At 56.0% G+C, this 22,578-nt stretch overlaps 1 protein-coding gene and 1 long non-coding RNA gene across 2 annotated transcripts in view; one reads left to right on the forward strand and one right to left on the reverse strand.

The window, feature by feature from the left end:
- Positions 1-22,578, reverse strand: part of FAM222A (family with sequence similarity 222 member A) — a 55,103-nt gene extending 32,525 nt beyond the window's left edge. Inside the window, 1 exon segment of the mRNA XM_017879693.1 lies at positions 22,225-22,578. The gene's annotated coding sequence lies outside the window, so the exon portion shown is untranslated.
- On the forward strand, positions 587-3,048 carry LOC108534374 (uncharacterized). Its single transcript, XR_001886958.1, has 3 exons — positions 587-668; positions 974-1,106; positions 1,561-3,048. It is a non-coding gene; the product is annotated as an uncharacterized LOC108534374 (long non-coding RNA).

Here is a 22,578-nt window from a genome sequence, read left to right on the forward strand (position 1 = left end):
TGGCTGGCAGCCAGAATCCTGAGGCGGGCTTCCCTCTGCACAAGCCTCTCACCGGCACGCTTGCAGGCTTTTGCCCATGCAATCCCAAGAGCCAGAAAGGACTTTTGAGCAGTTCTTCCTGGCTCTCTACCCCTTAAAACTCTACTCGACCTTCAATTGGAGTCCGGGTTCCTGAGGGCTTCTCCAAGACATACAAGGTGCATAATAAATGTTTGATGAATCATCAAATGACTGGAGTCCCATGTGGCTCTCCTTGATCCTTCCTCTATAGGTTCAAGGTGCTATAGCTGAGCACAGGGGTCCTCAGGAAAATGTCTCCTGAACAAAGGATGGGCAAGAGGCTGTCCTGGGGAGTTGGGAGAGGGCGGGCCTCAGGAAGTGTCCTACTGGGACACAGGGCTGGGATCTGGGGGTGGGTGGCCATTCCTGGGCCTGTCAGCACCACGGCCAGCTCCCGGCGCAGGAGCCCTGGAGAAAGGGGTGGGGCACAGCCTGAGAGCATAGTGATGTCAGTCGCCATGGGAACTGACAACTGTGATGTGCCTCCGTCAGCATTCCAACCACTGGGGACGGCATGACAGATTAAGCACCAACTATGTGCCAGGCCAGGCCCTGTGCTAGATGCTGGGGCAGTGACAGACCCTGAGTGGATGGGAGGCATCAGAGGGGTAATCACAAGGCAGGGAGACAAGCGGTGGCCATGATGGGGTCACCCTACCTGGCCTGGTGGGGGGGGGGGGGTCAAGATGGAAGGACACACCAGCTGCCTCAGTGTCTGTCCCCGACTTCACATCCGGATGTCTGAGCTTTATACCTTAACTCTGTGAGCTTGGGCAAATCCCTCCCTCCTCTCTGAGCCTCAGTTTCCACATCTGCAAAAGGGGTTAATTCCTTACAACAGAGTGCCAGGGTCCTTGTGGTAGCTGCCTAAGTGGTACCCGTTGTTAGCACTGTTTACAGTTGTTATCAACAGGTAAGTAGGAAAAAGCCAACGAAAGGGGAGGATCCCACAGAAGAGACTGCACAGGCCACCACATGGAGACTTGAGAGAGGAGCAAACAAAGAACATAAAGGAGCTCCAGGCTGCTGGAGAGCAAACCCTCCTGGTGAGTCATTGAGAGCAACTCATCTATGCAGGGCCAGGCAGGGACCCCCCACCAACCTCACGGCGGGGAGATCTATTTCCTCTGCACTAGTGCTGGTTCAGGACAGGGACTCAGAGAAGGTGCTGGGAGGAGGGGCAGTCATTGCCACTGGCAACAGGCCTGGCTGGCCCTCTCCCAGAGCCACAGACCTCTGAGGGGCAGTTTTACTCTTTCCGGAGAGCCAGAGATCCCAAGGTGCAAAGTTTGGAGCAGGGGCAGGCTGAGCCTCTGTTCTCCCAGTTCCAGCCTTGGCTCTTTAATTAAAATTGTCAGTCAAGTAAGACTCCATCGTCACCTTCCAGCAAAGAGGGAGTGGGGAGATCTGAGAATCGATACTGAACAGCTTCAGTACTACGATGCCATAATGGGGCTGGGAGCTCAGCCGAAAGCCCCCCACCCAGTTTTTTTTTTTTAGAGGTGGTCCTAGAATCTCTCTGGAGAAACAACATGGAAATGGAGACCAAAAGAGGGAAGGAGGGATGCCACCAGATGACACTGGGATCCCGGAAAATGGAACACTGTGTGCAACGGGCAAAGGACCCACAGTGGAGATGGGAGGGACCCAGTATCTCCAACCTTCCTCCTACCTATTCCCCCAGTCCCTGCACCCACAGTTCAGGGTTAAAGCAGGCAACAGGGAAGGAGAAAAATCTAATAGTAAGAGCAATAATAAGAGCTAGCTTTTATTTTTAGTGTTCTCCATGGGCTCAGTACTTTACAGACATCACCTCACGTAACCTACGCCACAACCGGGAGAAAGACATGATTGGCGTTGCACCCACAAGGAAACAGGGAAAGGAGCTGTCCAGGGCCATGGGGCTGGTTGGTTGGTGGAGCAGGCAAGAAAGTCCCATGGAAGAGGTTGGCCTGGGCCAGACGGGGTTGAGGATTCAGGTCGCAAGGGACAGGGAGGAAGAAGACTGGGTCCGTGTGCAAGAATGGCCCAAGAGTGTTTAAAAGATGAGAGTGGCCCAGGTCAGGGGAGGAGAGTGGACAAAAGTGACAGGCAGGGGCTGGCCTTAGCTTTTAGCCCAATGCTAAGATCAGCAGATGCTTCTGGGGGTCAGGCTGGGGCAGAAATGAACAGAGCCTTCGAGGCAGGGGTTAGGAAACAGGACAGGACACTCGGCCCAAATGACAGCACCATCACTCCACTCCACATCCCAGAGTTCATGAGCTCTCTCAATATTTGTTTTATTTAAATCTCCAAGAGTCAAACGCCACTCACCACCTATATGTGGACTAGTCTTCAGCTTTCCACCTCTTCTGTGAGTGAGGGTAGAGGGGCGTCATGTCTCTAACTCCTCCTATGGTCAGGGAGCTCCCTCCATGTCATCTGGCCACAGGCACTCTGATTTAGAAAGTGCTGGAGCCAGACCGCCTGGGTTCAACCCCCTCCCCCGTCATAGCCTAGCGGCTGATGGTTAACTCTGGGGAATTTTCTTTTTCTTCTTTGTGCTCTGTATTCCTAATTTTCTACAATGAACAAGCATCACTTCTTTTTTTCTTTTCTTTTTTTTAAAAGAACTTTTCAAAAGGGATTTCAACCTCTGACCACCTGGAGACAGGAGACCGGCGCTCATTGTAAATGCCCTGACATGACAGGGAACAGCTGCTGGGGAGGTGGAGACGGGTCGGGGGAGAGACAGGAAGCCCCAGTGGCTTGGAAATCCAGGAGCCACAGGAAGCAGTGAGCTTTCTGCGGAGCCAGATCCGGTGAAGCCAATTCACCAGCAGGTCCCGGCAGTGACTCTTCTACAACAGATTCCTGCCCATCCCTGTGCCCTATTGCCCCCCTGCCACCAATCTCCACCCCATGGGAGCCAGACCAAGCCTTTCTGTGTGTAGCACACATCTCTCCTGCTTAGAGCTCACTTCCGTGGCATTTTGTTTCTTTTTTAGAGACGGGGTCTTGCCCTGTCCCCCAGGCTGGGGTACGGTGGCATGATCATGGCTCACTGCAGCTCACTCCTGGGCTCAAGTGATCCTCCTGCCTCAGCCTCTCAAGCAGCTGGGACTACAGTCTTACACCACCCCACCCAGCTCATTATTATTTTTTGTAGACATGGGATCTCGTTATGTTGCCCAAGCTGGTCTCGAATTCCTGGCCTTAAGCAAGCTTCTTACCCCAGCCTCCCTAAGTGCTGGAATTATAGGTATGAGCCATTCTGCCAGTCTTCCGTGGCATTTCTAATAATAGCCTTGAAGGGGCCGGGCGCGGTGGCTCAAGCCTGTAATCCCAGCACTTTGGGAGGCCGAGACAGGCGGATCACGAGGTCAGGAGATCGAGACCATCCTGGCGAACACGGTGAAACCCCGTCTCTACTAAAAAATACAAAAAAACTAGCTGGGCGAGGTGGTGGGCGCCTGTAGTCCCAGCTACTCGGGAGGCTGAGGCAGGAGAATGGCGTGAACCCGGGAGGCGGAGCTTGCAGTGAGCTGAGATCCAGCCACTGCATTCCAGCCTGGGCGACAGAGCGAGACTCCGTCTCAAAAAAAAAAAAAAAAAAAAAAATCCTTGAAGGACCTGTGTGAATCCCTTTCCCAATATCTAGCTGCACTGTCCCTGTCCCGTGCTGATCCTGCTCAGACACACTGGCTTTCTTTCTGGTCCTCTCACAGGCCAACACCGGCCCCACCCCAGGGCCTTTGCACTTACGGTTTTGCCTCTACCTAAATACCCTACACCACTGCTGTCTAACAGAAATATGTAATAACGGGAGCCTCATATGTACTTGTAAATTTTCTAGCAGTAACAGAGGAAATTAAATTTAATAATATATTTTATTTCACCCAATAGATCCAAAATAGTATCACTTCAGTGTGTAATCAACATTAAAATTAATTCCTGAGATATTTTATGTTCTTGTTTTTATTCTAAGTCTTTGAAACCTGGGATGGATTTTACGCCAATAGGACATCTCAGTTCAGTTCAGACTTGCCTCACTGCAAACGCTCCATGCCACCTGTGGACAGTGCAACACCACACTGTCCCCAGTGCACACCCCTCCCCCACTCTCCATGCCAGCTCCATTTCCCATTCACACCTCAGCTCAAACATCACCTCCTCTGAGAGACCCTCCTTGACCACCTGGTCAAGCTGGCAACCTCCTGCCCCAGCCACTGTCCCATCACCACAGCAGTTCCTTCGCTGTCATGACTGCTCTGAAATTATCTTGATGAGTGGTGTCTGTCTCTTCCACCAGAGTGCAGGTTCTACTGTGTCTGCACAATGGGGCACACAGTAGGCACTCTGTGGCAGGTGGTCAGGGACAGAGGTGGGGATGACAGGCCTGGCCTGAGGCCCTTATCCATCTACCTTATTCCAAATTCTACTCTAGGTGATGAGATGTAGCAGTGGAATGTGTGTGTGTGTATGTGTGTATATACATGTGTGTGGGGAACGTGTCCTGCATACACACACACACACAGCTCCCCCCACCCACCTCCCCTCCTTCTGAAAAGTGGGCCCAGAGGATGGGTCTCCTTTCAAAATCAGCCCGGTGCAGAAAAACGGCTGTGACAGCACAAAGCCGAGATGCAATCAGCAATGGGCCCGATTGCCTGGTGACGGTTACAAATGATCTGATGTGGAAAAGACAGGATCAGATGTGTGCACAGAACAACGGCTGCTCCGCGCCCCCACATGCTAGACAATGGGCTGCTGGGCAGGCGGGCGGGCAGGTGACGCCCAGTAGCCCAGGACAGGCTTAGCACAGAGCGGCCCTTCCTGGGGCCAGACACTCCCCGAATGCCCAGCACCTGGGCAGAATGTTCCTACATGGGACCAAGTGTTAGTTCTGGGCAGTTAGATGTCGGCTGAATTTTATTTTCTTTGTCAGACTTATTTCCAAATACTAAAAGATGAACATGATTTTTGTAATGAGGGGGAAAGAAACTCCTCCCACCCGGCCCTCAGCCTCTGCGCTCAGAGCCTCAGAAGCGTAGGTGTGAGGGGGCTGTACACAGCTTCACGATGACCACTGGACGTGGCCCTTGCCCTACCCCCAGGGGTTGGTGGGGGGCTCTAGACCTGCACTCGCAACCATCGAGTAACAAACGTCCTCGTACTGTGATGTGACCACAGCCCTGCGTGAGAAGGCTGTGTCCACAGACTGTGTGGCTTGCCCGGGGTGTACAGCAGTGAGAAGGCCGGGCCTCAGGCCTCATAGACCCCCCTCTGGTCTCTTTCTGCTCCAAGGCCAGTAGATGCTCAATAAATCCCACCTGAACAGACAGAGAGGTGGGCTGGGACCTTTATTGCCCACACTCCCTGCAGGGTCCAGGTTCACATTTCAGGGTCTCTCCTCCCTCTTTTCCCTGCAGTTTGCCACCTCAACCCAACAAACCCCTCCACACACCCAGAACGCCCAGGCCTCAGAGACCAGAGGGGCAGGGCTAGCAGCGAGGGGGCAAGAGCCTCCTCTGGGCCCAGCGTCACCCACCAGGCAACACAAGCCCCACCCTCAGCCTGTGTCATGGAGGCTCCAGGGCTCCATGGATAAGGGAGAGGCCTCTCCTGCAGGAGGTCTGGGCAGGGGGTGGCTTCACTGAGCAGCAACTGTGTGCCAGGTGCCACGCCTCAGCTCACATGCAGCTGGAAGCCCTTCTCTTGAGTGTGAATACATCCACACCTCCCATTCTCCAGCAGGGGCAGAGGCTCCGAGAGGAACAGGATTTGCACCTAGTGGGGTCAGGATGCGAACTAGGTCTGCTGGACTCTAAAGCCCTTGGCATGGCTGTGCTGTGGGAGGGCTAGATTCTGAGTGGGCACCCAATGTCCCACAGGACCAGCTGCTCCTGGGATAGGCGCTGGGTCACCTCCCCAGCATGCCAAAGGGGTGATCACGCAGCCAGTTAAGCTACCCCTCCCGCCACCACCACAGCATCCTAGTAGCCCTCATTCTCCAGACCCACAAGGCACTGCCCCTCTGGCTCCTGACAGTGTCTAGGAAGGGCGAAACAGCACCTCAGCTAAGGCAAAAACCCAGAACTCAGTTTGAACCCTGGCTCTGCTATTCACTAGCAGGGCGGTCTTGAGTAAGCCACCAAGTCCCTTGGGGACTCAGTCTCTCCATACGAATCATGGAAGTAGAAACCACACTTTCCTCACCAGCCGTCATGAGGATGAAGCGGTGATGAACACGTGCAGTGTAGCACTCGTGAACTGCCCGCCCAGCTCTCACCCCAGGAGATGACAGTGACGGGCTCAGAGGGGTGAAGCGATTTGCCCGCGGTCACACAGCAGCAGGGGAGGAGGCCAGGGATCCTTGAACCCCAGGACCTAAACCCCAATTCCTTCCAGCAGTTTATCCTTTCATACCAGGGACAAGACCCCAAATGTGCCTTGAGAGTGAGAGGAGATGCTCCAAAGAGTGCAGTCACCAAACCCTGCCTGAGCACCTGTGATGTGCCTGGCTGCAGGAGCCCAGAGAAAAACCAAACACGGCCAAGATGATCAGACACACGCCCACGCAACCCCAATCCCGGGTCAGAAGAGCTTCAGGGGGCCCAGAGAAGAGGTCCTTCCAAGGACAGGCTGCTTCCCAGAAAAAGGAGTATCTGAGTTCCTTGTCTGTGTGTCCCGAGGGCAAGTGCGGCGCCTGGCATGGAGCCCAAAGGCACCAACAGGGGTTCAGTGAGTCTGATGAGGTGGGCCTTGTGGCACTAAATGAATGGTGTGGGCTGGAGGAACCCTCCCACCCCCGGGCAGGTGCCAGAGGTATTACCTTGCAGGCACCACTCACCTGCAGAATCTTCCTCACCTCCTTGGTTATCCCATTTTAGTTGGGGGCGGGGGAGGCGGTGCTGAGGCACAGAGAAGCAAAGCTACATGCCCAAAGCCATCTGGTAAGAAACTGGTGGAGCAGGGATTTGAATCCACATTCACCTGGCTCCATAGTAATCATCATCACACCAACAGGCCCTCAGCCTGAGGAGAGCCAGCCTGTAGGGTAAGAGTGGGCTGTTTGGGTGGCGTGGGCAAGGGAAGAGTGGACGCAGGTTGGAGGGGTTAGGAGGGGCCTCAAAGGCAGACTGAGGCCTTGGCACACCACCCACAGGCAAGAAGGAGCCACAGAGAAGGCGCAGTGGTCATGGCAGGGACTTTGGACGTGGCCTGTCTGGGTTCAATCCCCAGCTGGCTCCCCTACGTGCTAGCTGTGCAGTCTCAGGCAGGGAAACTAACCTGTGTTTCAGCTGTCCCATCTGTAGAAAGGGGCTCACAATATGCCGACCTCACAGATCGGTGCAGTGGAATTATGGCACACAATGAATTGAATGTGTTTACTAAATTGAAAAGATGAAAAACTGAAAGCTGGTAGAGGGAGTCAGTGCCCAGTCAGGTTTGGGGACAAGCTGGCCGCTAGGCCTGCTCCCGCATTTTGGTCCAGGTGGGTGCCAGGCCTAGGGAGCGGAGGTTGCAGCGGCGTCTCCCAGCCTTGCTGGGGCATGCGCCAGCATGTGCATGCGTGCGCGCGTCTGTGTGTGTTGCTGCAGCGGCTTCTATGCAAACATGTTAATTTGTTTTCATTTTGTGTTTTTTTTCCCTCGCAGGATAATTGGGTGAGTTTGAAGTCTTGGCGAGGCTGCTGATTATAGCTATTTGGGTGGTGCCCTCGTGGGGCTCGTGCCCTGCCTCCTGCCTCTGGGAGCGAAGGCGGTGGCTGGGGGTGTCTTGAGGGGCTCGGGGAGATGCCACTGGGTTCCAGGGGCTCTTGCTGGCTGGGGATGGGGAAGGCAAGCCGTCCTGAGACCCCCCCCAGCATGCCCCTCACCCAGACAATACAGGGTCATTAAAGGGCGCAAATCTGCCCACACCTTTTCTCTTTGCCCTGTTCGCTGCATTAAAACACTTGTGATGTGTTTGCCAATGTCCAAAAGAAAAATAAAAACTAGAATTCTACCTAAAATTCTTATTGTCTGTGTTCTCTTGGGGGAAAATCCCAAACCTGGCAGTGCTGGAACCCCTGGCTGATGTGTCCTGAGGGTGGCTACAGTGGCTTTGCTCCTCACGTTACCTGCATGGTCCCCAGGTACCTAAGTTTTCCACCCTGGAGAAGGCGTGGGGCTTTGGAGTTGGAACGGCCAAGGTGCCCTGGGCAGCCATGCGACCTGTCAGCAGCTGGCTGTCTGCGCCTCTTTTTTCACCTGTAACCCCACTGCCTTGTCCTGGGAGGACTGAAAGGAGATGGCAGAGTTTTCAGGAGCGTAGTAGAGGTTCGGTTAGTCTTAGAGACGAGAAGGGAGCTCCCTGCTCTGTGGGCATCCCACACTTGACTCCATCCTTGGACGTGTAGCCCTGTCACTGACCTGTTTATGTCTGTCTCTCCTGCTAGGTGGGAACCAGGTCTCTGAGGGCTGGACTGGATCTTTGGTTCCGACTTCACCGAATGCCTACCATGTGCCACACTGTGCACGAAGAGGTGGGAGAGAGGTGAAAAGGGCTTGGGTGGGGCTCTGGAGGTGAGCAGGTACCAGACCCTTAGCCCTGCAGAGAAGGCACACATGTGGGTACGTGAACGTGTGTGTGCTGGGGCAAGGGATGGTGAGGGTACACCTGGCAGATGCCCCAGCCTGAGCAAAGGCACAGAGGAAGACACCGCTTGGCAGGTGCAAGCTCATCCCAGGTGGCTGGAATATGCTGCAGGAGGCCAAGTGGCCTTCATCCTGTGTGGCTCTGCTCTCCCACAGGGCTGGGTTCATATAAAAGGGACTCCGTGTCTACAGTGGACTGCTACCGACTAGGCTAAGTGGGGATTAGGAAGAGACTAAGGGCTGGGCCTTACCAGAAGCCACAATCCCCGTGTGGTCTCTTTGGGACCCTGGGATCCCTGATGAGTCACCTTAGCTCTGATCCTCACATTGTTTACATGTAAAGTGGGCTGTGGCAGGGACCCTGTGGGACAGTCCCTGGTGCATGCTTATGCTCCTGAGAGGGACTTCAACACCCACCACCCACCCACTGCTGTAGCTCACATTCTCCCCATCCCAGGAGGCAGCAGGAATGCTGGGAAATCCCAGCCTACGCGTGTGCGGGCCGAGTGTGCTCAGGTACCAAGCTTAGCACTTTACCCAGGTCCTGGCACTACCTCCCCAAGTTCCCCTGGGGCGGGTTCTCTTTCATTTCCATTTCCCAGCTAAGGAGATCGAGGCTCGGAGCAGGTTGAACAGGTATGGTAGCCCTCAACAGGGCCCTGCGCTTGTTCATGAACGCCCTGCAGCCACCAGCCCAGAGTCCGGCCACGACTGAGGGACGGGACGGACATTCAGTGTCCACCCAGGGAACAGACACACCTGAAGACTTCCTGCTGGTTTCCACCCAGGACTTTGGTGGTGGGGTAGACCTGGAGGCCCTGTCCCCAGCACCTATCTCTGCTCTTCCCCCAGCCCACCCTGGGGAATGAGCACCCTGAGTTGCAAACCTGGACCCCCGGGGCATGACACAAAAGGTAACTCCACAGACAGACAGAGCTTTGGAGTCAGCCACATCCCCACCCCATGACCACGTGCCAGCGTGGCGAGTCACCTGTCCTCCCTGAACCTCAGTGTCTTCCTCTGAAACATGAGACTACTGCCCCTAGCGTGAAGGGTGGGTGGAGTGCCAGGCTCAGGGCTGGCACACAGCAGGCCCACAGCAATCCATGTTAATGGCTGCCTGTGGCTCCTCTAGCAGCCAAGGACCCCCAGGAAACAAGAGGAAGACACAAAATAGTGAGAGAAGGAGGCAGAGCTGATGATGACAGGCTCCCTGGCCAGTCCCCTGGAGGTGTCGGCCAAACCTCTGTGGAGGGCTCAGGCCTCCACAGTCACACGAGGTGGCAGCTGGCAGCACCCCCTCCCCCTCTGAGAGGCACACAAAGGGGCCTCTATTCCCACTCTGAGCATTTGTCCCTGGCCGGCCAGGCTGCACCGCCCTCTCCCCACTCTGCTGGCCGCTCGGCCCGGCTCAAGCTCACACAAAGGCCGGTGTGTCCCAGCCTGGCCTCAGAAGACCCTGACCATAGAGTTGGAGAGTTCAAAAGGGCCCTGAGGAGGGCGTGTAAGGTGTGGCAGGGCTGCATACAGTCTCTCCAGGGAGGGGGCTAAGAAGGCACAAGAGGCTTGGGATCGAGGAAACTGGGCAGGAGCCGTCTCCAGCATCACCACCTCCCAGCCCAGTCACCTTGGGTTAGCTTGGACCTCCACTTCCTCATCTGTACAATGGAGACCATGATGATAGCACACCCAACTTTCCGGTCTGTCAGAGGTCTCATGAGACAACATGGGGCCTGGTGCGCAACCACACCCAGCACCTCAGAGCCAGGAGCAAGGCAAGAGTAGATGGGGGTGGGCGGGAGTCCCCTGGGGCCTGGCCAGGCATGTTCTCAGCATCTCCCTCCTCAGTCCTGCCCTGGAAGCCAAGAGGACCCAGGCCCTGAGGGAAGGGGGAATGGCACCTGCTTCTAGACCACTCCATTCTCACCCTCCACCCAGCAAGGTCTACATCTGTTGATTCTGACCATCAGGCCAGGCCTGAGCCCCTCGCTGCTCCTGACCCACCTCCAGGCAGTGCGCAGACATCAGCCACTGTTTACCAAATACCTACTGTGTGCGGGGACCTGCAGACATTACATCTTTTTTCAGCCCCGCGGCTGCCCGGGGTGGGTGCGGGAGGATGATACAACAGTTACAGGCTCCACAGTCAGTGATCCAGGGCCAAATCCTGGTTCCACCACTTCCTGCTGTGGGACTCTGGCCTCACACTCTGCGTAGCAACCAAATGGGAAAACGAAACCAAACCATGATGCCCCCAGACCCCAGCAGGCTTGAAATCCTGACCGCTGGGCTGTCACCCTCAACTCACAGATGAGGAAAACTGAGGCCCCGTGCTTGGCAAGCAGGAGGTGGACCATAAACCTGATGAATCATTCTAGTAGAAGGAATAGGGATTTGAAATCAAGTCTGGTGGACTCTGAACCCCTTTTCTACTTGAAGGTTTTGCCAACTTTTTTTTTTTTTTTTTAGCAATTTTTTCTTGTTTCCCAGCTCAGCTTGTGGGTCACGCGGCCTGCAGAGGACGGGGCAGGAGGCCCAGGCCAGCAGCCTGACCCATCTCTCTGGCTGACCCCCAGGAACCCTCGCCCTGCCACACAAAGTCCCCCTTTCTCCCTCCCACCAGCTCAGGGCGGCCAAGTGAACAGCAGAATACCAAGTAATTAAGCCGGCGCGCACCATCCGGGCGCCCGGGAACACTGTGGAGTTTCCCTTTTATGTTTATAGCAATTGTATGAAAATGTGCAACATGGAGCAGCACCAGCTGACAAATGAGACGAAACAGACAGGATTCCGGGCCGGCTTTTTTCCGGGCCTGATTGGCATTAATTGTGAGCGTTTACAAAGCATAACTCGGCGCCTGACATTTGCTTCAAGCGAACGTTTCCTTCTAATAGTTTTAATGATTACAATGGGAGCTGGTGATCACTACAGGCAGGGAATGGGCTGCCTGGTGCCTGGCCTGGTCTCACCTAGGTCCCAGGAAAGGGGGATGTTTCCTGGGTCCCACTTTCCCCTGCTACCTGCTGCAAGAGGGCTGTGCAAGGTGCCCAGCCTTGGGCACTGGAACCCCCACTCCGGGCCTGGCTGCCGGCACACACAGTTGGTAAGGCACACGGGGAACCCACAGGGTGCAGACCCAGGGGAGGGAGAGAAGGAAAGAGCAAGCAGGACTTGGCTGGCCTGGCTCTAAGGCTGGAGTACCTCGGTTTCCTCATCTGTAAAATGGGGGTAGGAAGTGCCCCACAAATGCTGGCTGCTATTTTCTTGCTGTGTAACCTCGGCTAAGCTCTGGGCCAGACTCTCCTCACTTGAGGGACAGGGATTTGGCCAGCTGGAGTTGCTCAGCCCAGGGTTCCAGTCCCAGCTCTGGCCTCTTTTCAGCTGCCTTGGGAGAGTCCCTCAATCTCTCTGAGCCTCAGTTTCCCCCACCTGTAGAATGGAGTTCATCATTCCCATAGATCACAGGGTGGTTTCCGGATGCCAACGAGAAAGGGAATACAAATACTGAATTCCTGGCAAGCCAAGTGTCTGTGTCTCGTTTCCTCTCTGGAAAGTCCTCCACATACCTCCCTCATGCATTCCTTCACTCACTCGTTCATTCATTCAACATTGGGTGTCCCGATTAGAAACTTGGGAAGACATTAGTGTGCAAAGCAAAGGATCCCTACCCCCATCTCATAAGGGAAGAGAGATAACAAGCAGAGAAGCACTTTACATCCAGCACCCCCATTTTACAGAGGGAGAAACTGAGGCACAGAGAGGGAGGACCGACAGTGTGAAGTGACCCAGCTGGGATGGGGTGGCATAGGAATCGAACCCTGGCAGGTTGCTTCAGGTGAGTCCTCTCAGAAGCTCACACAGGCCCTGGGGGAAGCCTCATCTGAGGGCCTGAGGAGGCGGGCTGCTGGCGCCCAATGTCCTTTCCATCTTGGGTGGCATTCATCTGCAGAGCCAGGCTGGGCACCAGGGCAAGAGGCACCTCTGGGAAGAAGGGAGTCTGTGAGGCCTGGTTAGCCCCATCCTCCTGGAGTTGCGTTTCTTGGGTAGAAAGGGGACAGGAGGTGCCTCGTCCTTGGGGTCCCGTGACATGGCTCTTTCACATGTTTCCATGAACACTGTGCAGTGCCCATTGCACACCAAGCCCTGTCTCACAGGCCATGCATACAGCGTCAGCCAGGTAGCTGGAAAAGGCCAGGACCTGGTACTTGAACCGTGGCACGGCACGTGCCAAGGCCCAGAGCTGCGAGAGAGCTCAGTGGGTTCAGGAGCTGCCAGCAGTTTGCTGAGGCTGTCCCAGCCTCTCTGCAGTCAGATCTCAACTTCTAGGTGGGTCCCCTGGGATCCTCTCATCTCTGCCCTATCTGGCCTTGCCAGGACCACCCTGCAGGAAGCCCCTGGGGATGGGTCGCAGCTCTGTACTTGGTTCCAGCCAGAAAAACCTTGGCAATTGTTTCTTTTGGAGTTAGTTTGTGGGGTGGGGAGAAAAAAAAAGGGGAATTTTTTTTCTCTTTTGCATATGGTGGCACAGATGGGCCCATGATCCATAAAAACTGTTTGCAATTAAACTCCCACTTTGCATGGCTGGATTTGTCAGTTGTCTGAACCGGGAGTGGGGAGCTCCACACTGACAGGAAGACAGGACGCGGGATAGGGCGGGGCAAGAATTCAGCAGGAGGGGCGGAGGCCCAGGACCCTGCCTGGGCTTGGGGCCCGGGCTGATGGGGCATCACAGCAGCCCTGCCAGCTCCCTCTCCGGGCATCCCCCAGCCTTCGCCAGGAGTGGGAGCACAGCCAGGCAGCTGGGGTGGGGTTTGGCAGGGCTTCCCTGCCCAGTAGGGACTTGGCCAGTGCTGGGTGCCCTGACTGCAGGGGTAATGATGGTGGAGAAAAAGGAGCTAATCACCAGTATGCCCCCGCCAGGGACTGGGCCTGGGACCCAGGACAGGAGGAGGGTGGCTGGGTGGGGCAAGCCATAATGGGGGTTTGGTGGGCAAAGTGCAATGGCAGATTCAAGACTGAGGTGCCAGAACCTCTGGTCTAGTTGGCAGAAAGAATCTACAGTGGTGCCAAGAAGTGCTGCCAAGGGCCAAAACTGGCTCCTTCCTCATCCCCAGGGAAACTGACCTGGCCTCCTTATGACCCTTTGAAAGCAGGTAGGGAAATCAAGGCAGGTACTAAGAATATCTCAAGGGCCTGTGCTTCTCCTGCCCAACCCATGGGCTGTCTGCATTTGGGAACGTTTTCAGAGGGCTTCCAGAATGGAGGCTAGGGGACTGCACTCCCACCCACCCACCCCAGGCTCAAAATGCCAGCTTGCCACCCCTGCTGCTACCCTGGGATGCCTGCATGTTTGGGTTAACAAATGCATCATTTGGCTTTGGGAAATCCTGAGATTGCTAATAATTGTTCCCTGATGAAAAGAAATAAGGCCCTGATACCCCCTTCCCCCGCTCCCTCCAAGCTGGGAAAGAAAAGTCATAAAAATAGCTTGTTATCTCACCTATTGAGGCTCCGACTGGATGTTACTGCTAATTGGGTATAACATCCTTGTCTTGTTCTCTCAGAAGCTAAATCAAGAAAGCGCCACTGCTGTGAACTAATTATATCTCCGGCCTGCAGCCTGCAGCTTGTCTCTCCCTTTATTGAGTTAAAAAATGGTCACGAGCCTTCATCTTTCATGCCCCCAGCGCTGGGCCCACACTGCCTGCCAGGCCTGGCTCGAAAGGTGCAGACAGCCCAGCAGGAAGGTCTAGGAGGGTCCTGGGGACAGGCAGCAGGGTAGGAGAGTGGTGAAAGGGAAGCCCTGTCCCAGGTACCTGCCTGGCCCCCTCTTCTGCCCCTCACTGCCAGGCCTGGTGTTCAACTCTGCCTGGAGAGGGGGACTCTGGTCTCTCCCCACCCTGCAGCTGGGCCCCTGGAGAGGTCAGGAGCATTTCAGTCCGTGGAGTATTCATTCATTTATTCATTCAATCAATACTTCTTGGATGCCTACCTACTGTGCACTAGGCACTGTTCTAGGCCGACGCTTCTAGTAGACTGAAGGTAGCCCCCCCAAGCAACCTCACCCGGGGTTCACAGAGCTGTTGAATAAGTACTCTTACATGGGACCTCACTGTTACTCTGCTCAAAAAGCTGCCAGAGCTCCCTACTATGGGAAGGCAAAGTCCAAACATCAAGGCCAGCCCTGGCTCCTTCCACAGTCCTCTCTCTCCACATTCTGGCCACATCTGCGTACACACTGCTCGCTTAGTAAACACTCTCTCCTGTCTCCCTCTGAGCTGCCTCTCATGCTGTTCCCTCCACCCTGAAGTTCACCCTTTCTGGCTCTGCCTGTCAGAAGCCCACCAGCCTTTAAAGCCTCCAAATAAATGACATCTTTTCTGGGAGGGCTTCCCTGTCTGCCTGCCACCCACAGTCCTGTCCCAGGCTGTGAACTTTGAGACCTGGGTCTGAATGCCAGCTCGACTACCCAACAAGTGTATGACCCTACTCTGCTTAGCTGAGCCAAGCCTCAGTTCCCTCATCTCTAAAATGGGTTAAGAATTTTCCCTGGAGATGCGGGGAGGCTTGCTGCAGGTGTTCTGCAGAATGATGAATGAGAGAGTGCCCAGGAAGGACTTAGCTCTCAGGAGGAACTCAATATATGCTGTTATCATCCAGACTGTCAGTGCTCAGAATCTGCACGGATGAACACAAGTGGGAGTTAGAAGAGGGTAACAGACCCTCCCACCTAAAAGGCTCTTGGGGCTTAAGAACAACCTGAATACACAGAGATCCCCCAGAATCCCTCGCTGTCCCCCTGGTCCTCTGAGCCACATGGAGATGGACCAGAGGCACCCTGAGCTCATTGAGGCCAGGCAGGCAACTGGTTTCAGCTCACAGGCCCTGCTGATTGATTGGCGCTGCCTGCCCAGAGCCCTGGAAGGAACCCAAGGTCAGGGGAAGAACTCAGCAGGGGAAGAGGGCAGCAATTGATTGGCAATGTCTGCCAAGGGCACAGCGGTGTAAGGCAAGCCAGGCCTGCCACAGATTTGCCATCCTTGACATTTATGAAGGACGCGGCTGAGTCTGGGTTGGGAGAGGTGGGGGAAGGTGACCTGCTGAAGGTTATAAAGCTCATAAAGGAGACAGCTGGCCCAGAACAGGGTCCCCTCAGCCCCTGCCCAAGGATCCTACCATGCCCAATACCCTTACAGGCAGTGAAGAGGCAAAAGCTTGTGTGGATAATGAAGGGGGTTCTGTGGGCCTGCCATGTGGCCCAGGGCTGCTGCTTTACATCGTCAAGGCTAAGTTTCTTCATTCACATGACAGGGATAAAAACACCTTTCAGAGAGGGATACGAGGATTAAATGAGAGAACAAAATGCCAAAGCAGGAAGCTCAGTCTGGCACACAGCAGATACCAGTGTCCTGTGATTCTCATAATAGGCAAAAGTGTTCAATTACAAGTGCCACCTCCTCCAGGGAGCCCTCCCTGGCTACTCCAGCCAGAAGTAATTGTTTCCACCCCTGATTTCCTTTAAGAGACTGGAGGTGGCCCAGGGCAGGGCCCACGTCTGGCTTGTTCACTGCTGTGCCCCCCTGCCCCTGGCACAGTGCCCACACACTGTGAATTCCTCCATTGTGGCGATTAACCCGCATGCACTTGTTGGGTGGCTGAGCTAGTGTGCTCGAGCCTCTCCCTCGGTACACGCCACCTTTCAGGGCAACTGGGACTTGTTCATCTTCACGTCCCCAGCACCTGGCAGGGAGCCTGGCCTGGAGCAGTGAAGCTCTCTGAATGAACGGATGGATAAAGAGCAAAAATAGCAGTTCCTGTTTACTGCCCATTGGCTATCAGTTACTGCCAAGTATCACAGCTGCCCTCTAAGGTGGTCCCTTGGCCCATCACAGATGAAGAGACGGAGATATGCAGATGTCGAAGGGCAGGGCCAAGCTCTGCATTCAGGCCTGGGGACTTCATGCCGGGAGGCCCTGCCACCTCTGCCTCCCCCAGTGCCAAGCTCAGGCCTGGACTCTGTGAGGCAGCTGCCCATGCCCTGGCAGCGAATCCTGGAGCAGACAGCTGGTGGCTGGACCTCCCTCCTCCTCCAAGGGAGGCCCCCCTCCCCACAGACTCTGGGTCATTAAGTTCTGCGTCATTAAGTCCCCATCCCCGGGAGCCTGTTCACAGCCAGTCTCAGCCTCACCCCCTGACCTCCCAGGCCTTTGTCCCCTGTGCCCTGTGCACAATAGCAGGGGCTCCCAGGGCCCCAAACAGCTGCTGTGGCTGGGACGCTGGCTTGCTGTGGGGCCAGGACTGGCCCCGGCCTATACTCAAGCCCAGCCCACCCAGCTCTGAGGGGCTCAGCTAAACCCCGGCAAGCACTCTGCACATGCAAGCTCACCCCACCCACAAGCCCATGAGAAAGCTGTTGTGACTCTCCTGAACAAAAGAGGAAACTGAGGCCCAGAGGGGTAAAATGATTTCTCTGAGGACACAGCCAGTGGGAGTGCAGGAGCTCTCTCTCACCGGGTTTCAGCCCAGGTCTGCAACTCCCAAGCTCTCTGCTGGCCTCTAAGGCACCAGGATCTTACCTGGCCCCTGCCTCTCAGATGCCTTCACTGGCCTCCCTCTTTCTCTGGGCCTCATGGCACCCTTAGCCTAGCACCCAATGCCCCTGCACACCCTCCTAGTTTATCTTCCTTTCACCTCCACTATCTCATAAGCTCCCCCTGCCATTCCAGCATGCTCCCGGGTCTCCAAACTCCATCTGCCGGAGACACCCCCATTTACTGAATGCTAGGCAGAGCCACTCAGTCCTTAGGGCACAGAGCACAGCCCCCTTTGTCAGGAAGCCCTCCAGGACCAGCTGCAGGTTTTCCCTCCTCCAGCCCTGCTCTGGGCCTGTCTAGAATTCAAGTTAACTGCAGACTCATCTTACTCCCTCTAGAGGCTGTGGGCCGTCTGATTCCTTATCACTTAGCCACTGGGACGGGGGCTACAGAGTGTCCTGGCTCAGTCTTTACCTAATGCCTGGCTTTACCAAATGGAACCACGAGGGGGTGGGAAGAGGAGGGAAGCTGGAACCCTGCCTCTGCCTTCCCATCTCTGGCTGCCAAGGAACCTCATACTTCTGCCACTCCCTGGCTGTGTGACCTCGGGCAGCAAAGTATAATACCTTCTCTGGGCCCCTGCTTCTCTGCAACATGGGGATGGTATCAGCACGTGCATTTCTTAGGGTTAGGATGTAGACTCTAGAAGGTACTAGACTGGTGACCTGTATCCAGGCATGATTACATGATTCCTGACTGTGGCCACTGGAGTGGCCAGGGCATGAGTTTGGGGTCAGAGAGACCCAGATGGCGGTTGCATATTGGCTGTGTGGTCTGGGCAGGTCGCCCCTTCCCCAGGGCCTCCGTTTCCCTAACTCTGAAGTGGCACTAACTCTGCCCACAGGAATGCAAGTCCCCCATCACAGAGACCCCATCTTTTGTTTGACGCATGCAGTAGGTACTCAGATATTTCTCAACTAAGCAATCAGGGGTCCAGGTGGAAGGAATCCATCCCTCTTCCCAGCCTCCACCCTCTCCAGAATCCCCCTCCAGAATCCCCCTCCCCACATCCAGCCCGTGCAGACTAAAATAGTCATTAGGCAGATTTCAAAAGATGTCAGTAGCTTATAATTATAGTCGACATCCTTCTGAGATAAAAGTGATTACCTTGGATGCAAATCACTTAGCAACCAATCAGGGCGGCGGGCGGCGCCCGCGGAGGTGACCGGCCGGCACCGCAGCCCTCCTCCCGCGGCCCGCAACGCACAGGCAGAGAAAGCGCACAATAGCTCTTGACACGCAAATGGGTTAACACAATAAAGGCGGCTCCGGCCGCTGCTGGGGGAGAGCAGCAATTCCCGGCCCGCGGGAGGTAATAAAGCGGCCCTTTTGTGAGCGCCTCCTCGTTCTCACCCCCGCCCCAGCCCAGAGGAATCGCCGCCTGATTGAATTACGGTTCATGAATATGAGCTGCTTCGCTGGCTTCCTCCGGTTTGTGAGGGATGGGAAGGCAGAGGGGGCCGGAGGGAGGTTGGGGAGGGACCCCTGGCCAAGTCCCAGCCCCCGCAGAAGCTCAGAAAGGAGCCACGAGTGCTCACCGGGTGGATGGGTGGGGGCTTCAGTGGACAGAGGAGCCCCTGGCAGACGCAGCTGGTAGGGTTCCGGCCTCTCCCTGCAAATGGGGTCTTCAACCCTTGGCTCCAAGGGACTGAGTCATTCAAGGCTCCCTTCTGAGGAGGAGGTTAACAGTAGCCATGACAACTTGCGTTTATTGAGTGCTTACTGTATACTGAGTGCTGTGCTAGGCCCTCCCTGAATCCTCACCAGACCCTGCGCAGTGAGTGCTATGGTCGCTCCTTCTCACAGATGAGTAAACTGAGGCTCAGAGAGGCAAAGGTACTCACCCGAGGTCACACAGCCTGCAAGCGGTGGGCTGAGAGTACGATCCAGGCCCAACCCACGCCAGAGCCTGGCACCTAATCAGGAGCCACTGCCCAACACCAGGGCGCCTCAAGTTTCTCATCAAGGGGGTTCAGCAGCCCAGCCCAGTTCTGGTTTAGTCCAGAGCAGCCCTAAGGCTCAGAAGGGACAAGGGATGGACGGCTTACAGGAATTAGACAAGTGAGAAGGATTAGTGGGGGTGGGGGTAGGGCCAACCTTGAGAGAGGAGACTGCTCCCAGAACTGAAGTGACCTCTTCCACGCTTACAGGAAGGGATGTCCGGGGTTACTGTCCTTGTCAAGGGAGATCACTGGATCCTCTGCCCTGCTTAAACCTTCCCCATCCACCTGAGGCTCCTCTTTCCCCATCAGGCACGAGGGCCCACACACATCACTGGCTGCTCTGGGGCCACTCCTGCCACCCAGAACAGTCTTCTCACTCGTGTCTGGCACATTCCTATTTGTCCTCTTCGCGACTCATGTGGCACCTCTCCTCTAGGGCTTCCTGACCCTCAGGCTGGGTCAGGAACCTCATCTACTAAAATCTGCCCTTGCCCCGTCTACATCCCAAGAAGGTCCCTGGGGTGGCCAGGGGCAGCCTCACCATCTCCCTCCTAGCAAGCCCAGAAGGGCAGATGACAAGGAGTGAGTTTCAAGCCACACCTTCCTTCCCCTAGTGCTGGAGAAAGGAGTCCTGGAGGTGAGGGAAGCAGATAGACCACAAGGCCGGGCGGAAGTTGTTACTCTGCTCAATGCTGACCTGTAGGTCATAGGAAAAGAGGATTCAAATCTGCCTTTCAGTGTGGACAAAGCATCTTGGTGGGGCCAGACTCCCCCTCCATGGCTGATAGCCTCTGATGCCTGCAGGGACCCCTGTCCAATAAGTAGGGGTGTCCCCCAGCCCCCATGGGAGGAGGTGGTAAGACCCAAAGACTCTGGAGCCAGGAGAGCAATTCAGGGCCGAACCTCTGCAGCTGCCTGGCTGATCACCTGTAGCCCATCACTTCCTCTGTTTAAGCCTCAGTTTATTTATCTATAAAATGGGCCACAGCATATGAGCCACTCCAAGGAGTAACTGAGATCGTGTAAAACGCCTGGCATATAGGGAGATGCTGAGAAAGCTGGCACTCCCTCCTGCTCATCGTCTGGCACGCTGATTGCCAAGCCCAGGGAGATGAGGGAAGGGAACAGAAGGAATTGCCCAATTCTGACAGCCTTTCCCTCTGCCTTGGCTGTGGAAGTGTAAATACTCGGCGGAGGGCCTCCAACTGCCTGTGTTTGTGAATCTCTGGCGCGCACTCCGAGTTTGTTTCTAAACTGGGAAGCTTCGAGAGGCAGCGCAAACAGCCCTTCTGCCCACCTCTCCCGGCTCTCCCCCAATCTGCTGTTGCTCCTCTGTCCTTGGAAGCTTGTGTGTTTAACGACACCATTTCAGCTGGAAATACCATCTCCCTGCCAAGCCCCCAAAAGCAGCTCCACCGATATTTATTGACCTGTTAATCTAGCTAGAGAGCCTGGTAGAAGAGCAGGGAAAATGCTCGCTGCAGAGACTGGGGCCTGGCTTCTCCTAATGATCCGAACACACACTTTCTCTGCTCTTACCCCGCCCCACGCTGCTGAAGCAACGACACAGTTTTCGAACCTTTTCCTAGAAATGTGATCACAGCAGTTTCACCAGCATCCGACACTGGCAGTAATTGCGGGAAGGGACCTAGACGAATCCCAGAACCAGCAGCAGGATGCTGGCTGGGAGTTCTCTGGGCCTTTGCAGGGAACAGGGCCAGCACTGGGGTGTGTGTCGCTTGGGGGGTGCCCTGGCAGAGACACAGTTTATTCAGACCTTGGTACTGATGGGCCTCACTTGCCCGCCATTCACTTAAGCAGCCTCACAATATGCTTGTTGAAATCCTCTCAAATACCAGAAGGAGCAGTGGGCAGTCAGGAGTTCCAGGTTGGCCAAGGCCCCTCACCTTGGGATAGAACAGCATGAGGAGCCCCTGGACTAGAGGATGCAGCAAGCAGCAGCTCCTCTGCACCTTCCCTGGCTCCGGAAGGGGCACCCACATTTTCCCGAGCAGAAGTAGCCTGTTGGAGGGCCGGAGACCCACACCTCTCTGGGGACCCTGGGAACTTCAGCCTGCCGGCTGGGTACACGGTGGGGTTCAGGGAGGTCTCTTCTACAGCATCTCTTTTCAAAACAGAAAGTTGCTCTGTCTGGGAGGCCTGAGCCCCCAGGCACTGCCAGGCTACATGGGCAAAGCTCTGAACACCTGTCCTTGGGGGGAGGAGCATCAACAGGGACAGCTGGCACTGCCTCCCTCCCCCACCTCATGGGGCGCTAAGGATTTAGGTCAGAGGACTGCAGTGATGGGGGTGGGGGGAGTCTGCCTTCACCCCTCCATTACGCAAAGGCATCCCCTGGTTACCACGACCCTGGCCCCTGTGGCCTTGGGTCAAGGCAAGTGGTGTTGCCATGGCAACCCCGGTGACATCAGAAACTGAGCCTTGACATCACGTCACGTCGTGCCCCTACTGGGGAACCTACCGTCCCTGCGAGTTATTTGTGGGAACGTAATTTGAGCAAGTGCTCTGCTAAGGTCTAGCCCCATGGGGCACAAGCCTCAAACGTGGCCACCTGCGTTTCTGGAACCCCCAAACCCCCCACTGAGGTGTTTTCCCTTGAAGATCTCAGACGCTGCTCGGGAGACCCTCAACGTTTTCCCATCCGGGGTGCCCCCCACCCCCCAGCCCTTCCAAGACACTGGAGTTCCCGGGGAATTTTCGGATGACAGAGCCGCTATCTTTGTTAGCTTTACGGGTGGGGTGACCTTTCCTCTCTGGCAACCAACCCGCCCAGGGCCCCGCGGAATCCGAACGGGTCCCCAACCTCCACTCCCGTCGGCTGGCCGGTCTGAACAAGTTGTGTTTGGAGGGAGAAACGGGGCAGGCAAGGGTTATCGCTGCTTCAGGACCCCCAACAGCCTAGGACCCCTTCTGTCCAATCCCGGCTGCCCGGACGCCAGAGGGTGCCCCCAGCTCCAGCGCAGAACCCCGCCCCGCACAACTCACCGGATCAGCCAGGCCGTCGAAGGGCACCAGGTCTCAGCTACCACGACGCTCCGCTCGGCGGGTCGCAGCCATGCAGGAGTGGCAGAGGCTGCCTGAGGATGCCCCCCTTGGGGGCCGATGCCTCTCTCCGGGTGGGAAGGGGCGCTGTCGGTGAGGGCTATCCGGGCGCCAGCCCCGGCCGTCCGAAGTCGGGTGGGGGGAGAGGGGCTCCGCTCAGCAGGGGTCACGCCCGCCCCGGACGGGGGCCGCGCGGGCGCTCAGGCGACGCATCCTCGCCGGGGCCCGTAATCGCCGCGTCCGGCGGGCGGCGCTGCGCCTCCCCTCGGGGCCCCGCTCAAGGCTGCAGCTCGGCCC

Source organism: Rhinopithecus bieti, unplaced genomic scaffold (assembly GCF_001698545.2).
Source record: "Rhinopithecus bieti isolate Rb0 unplaced genomic scaffold, ASM169854v2 scaffold_11933, whole genome shotgun sequence".
Lineage (NCBI taxonomy): Eukaryota > Metazoa > Chordata > Mammalia > Primates > Cercopithecidae > Rhinopithecus > Rhinopithecus bieti.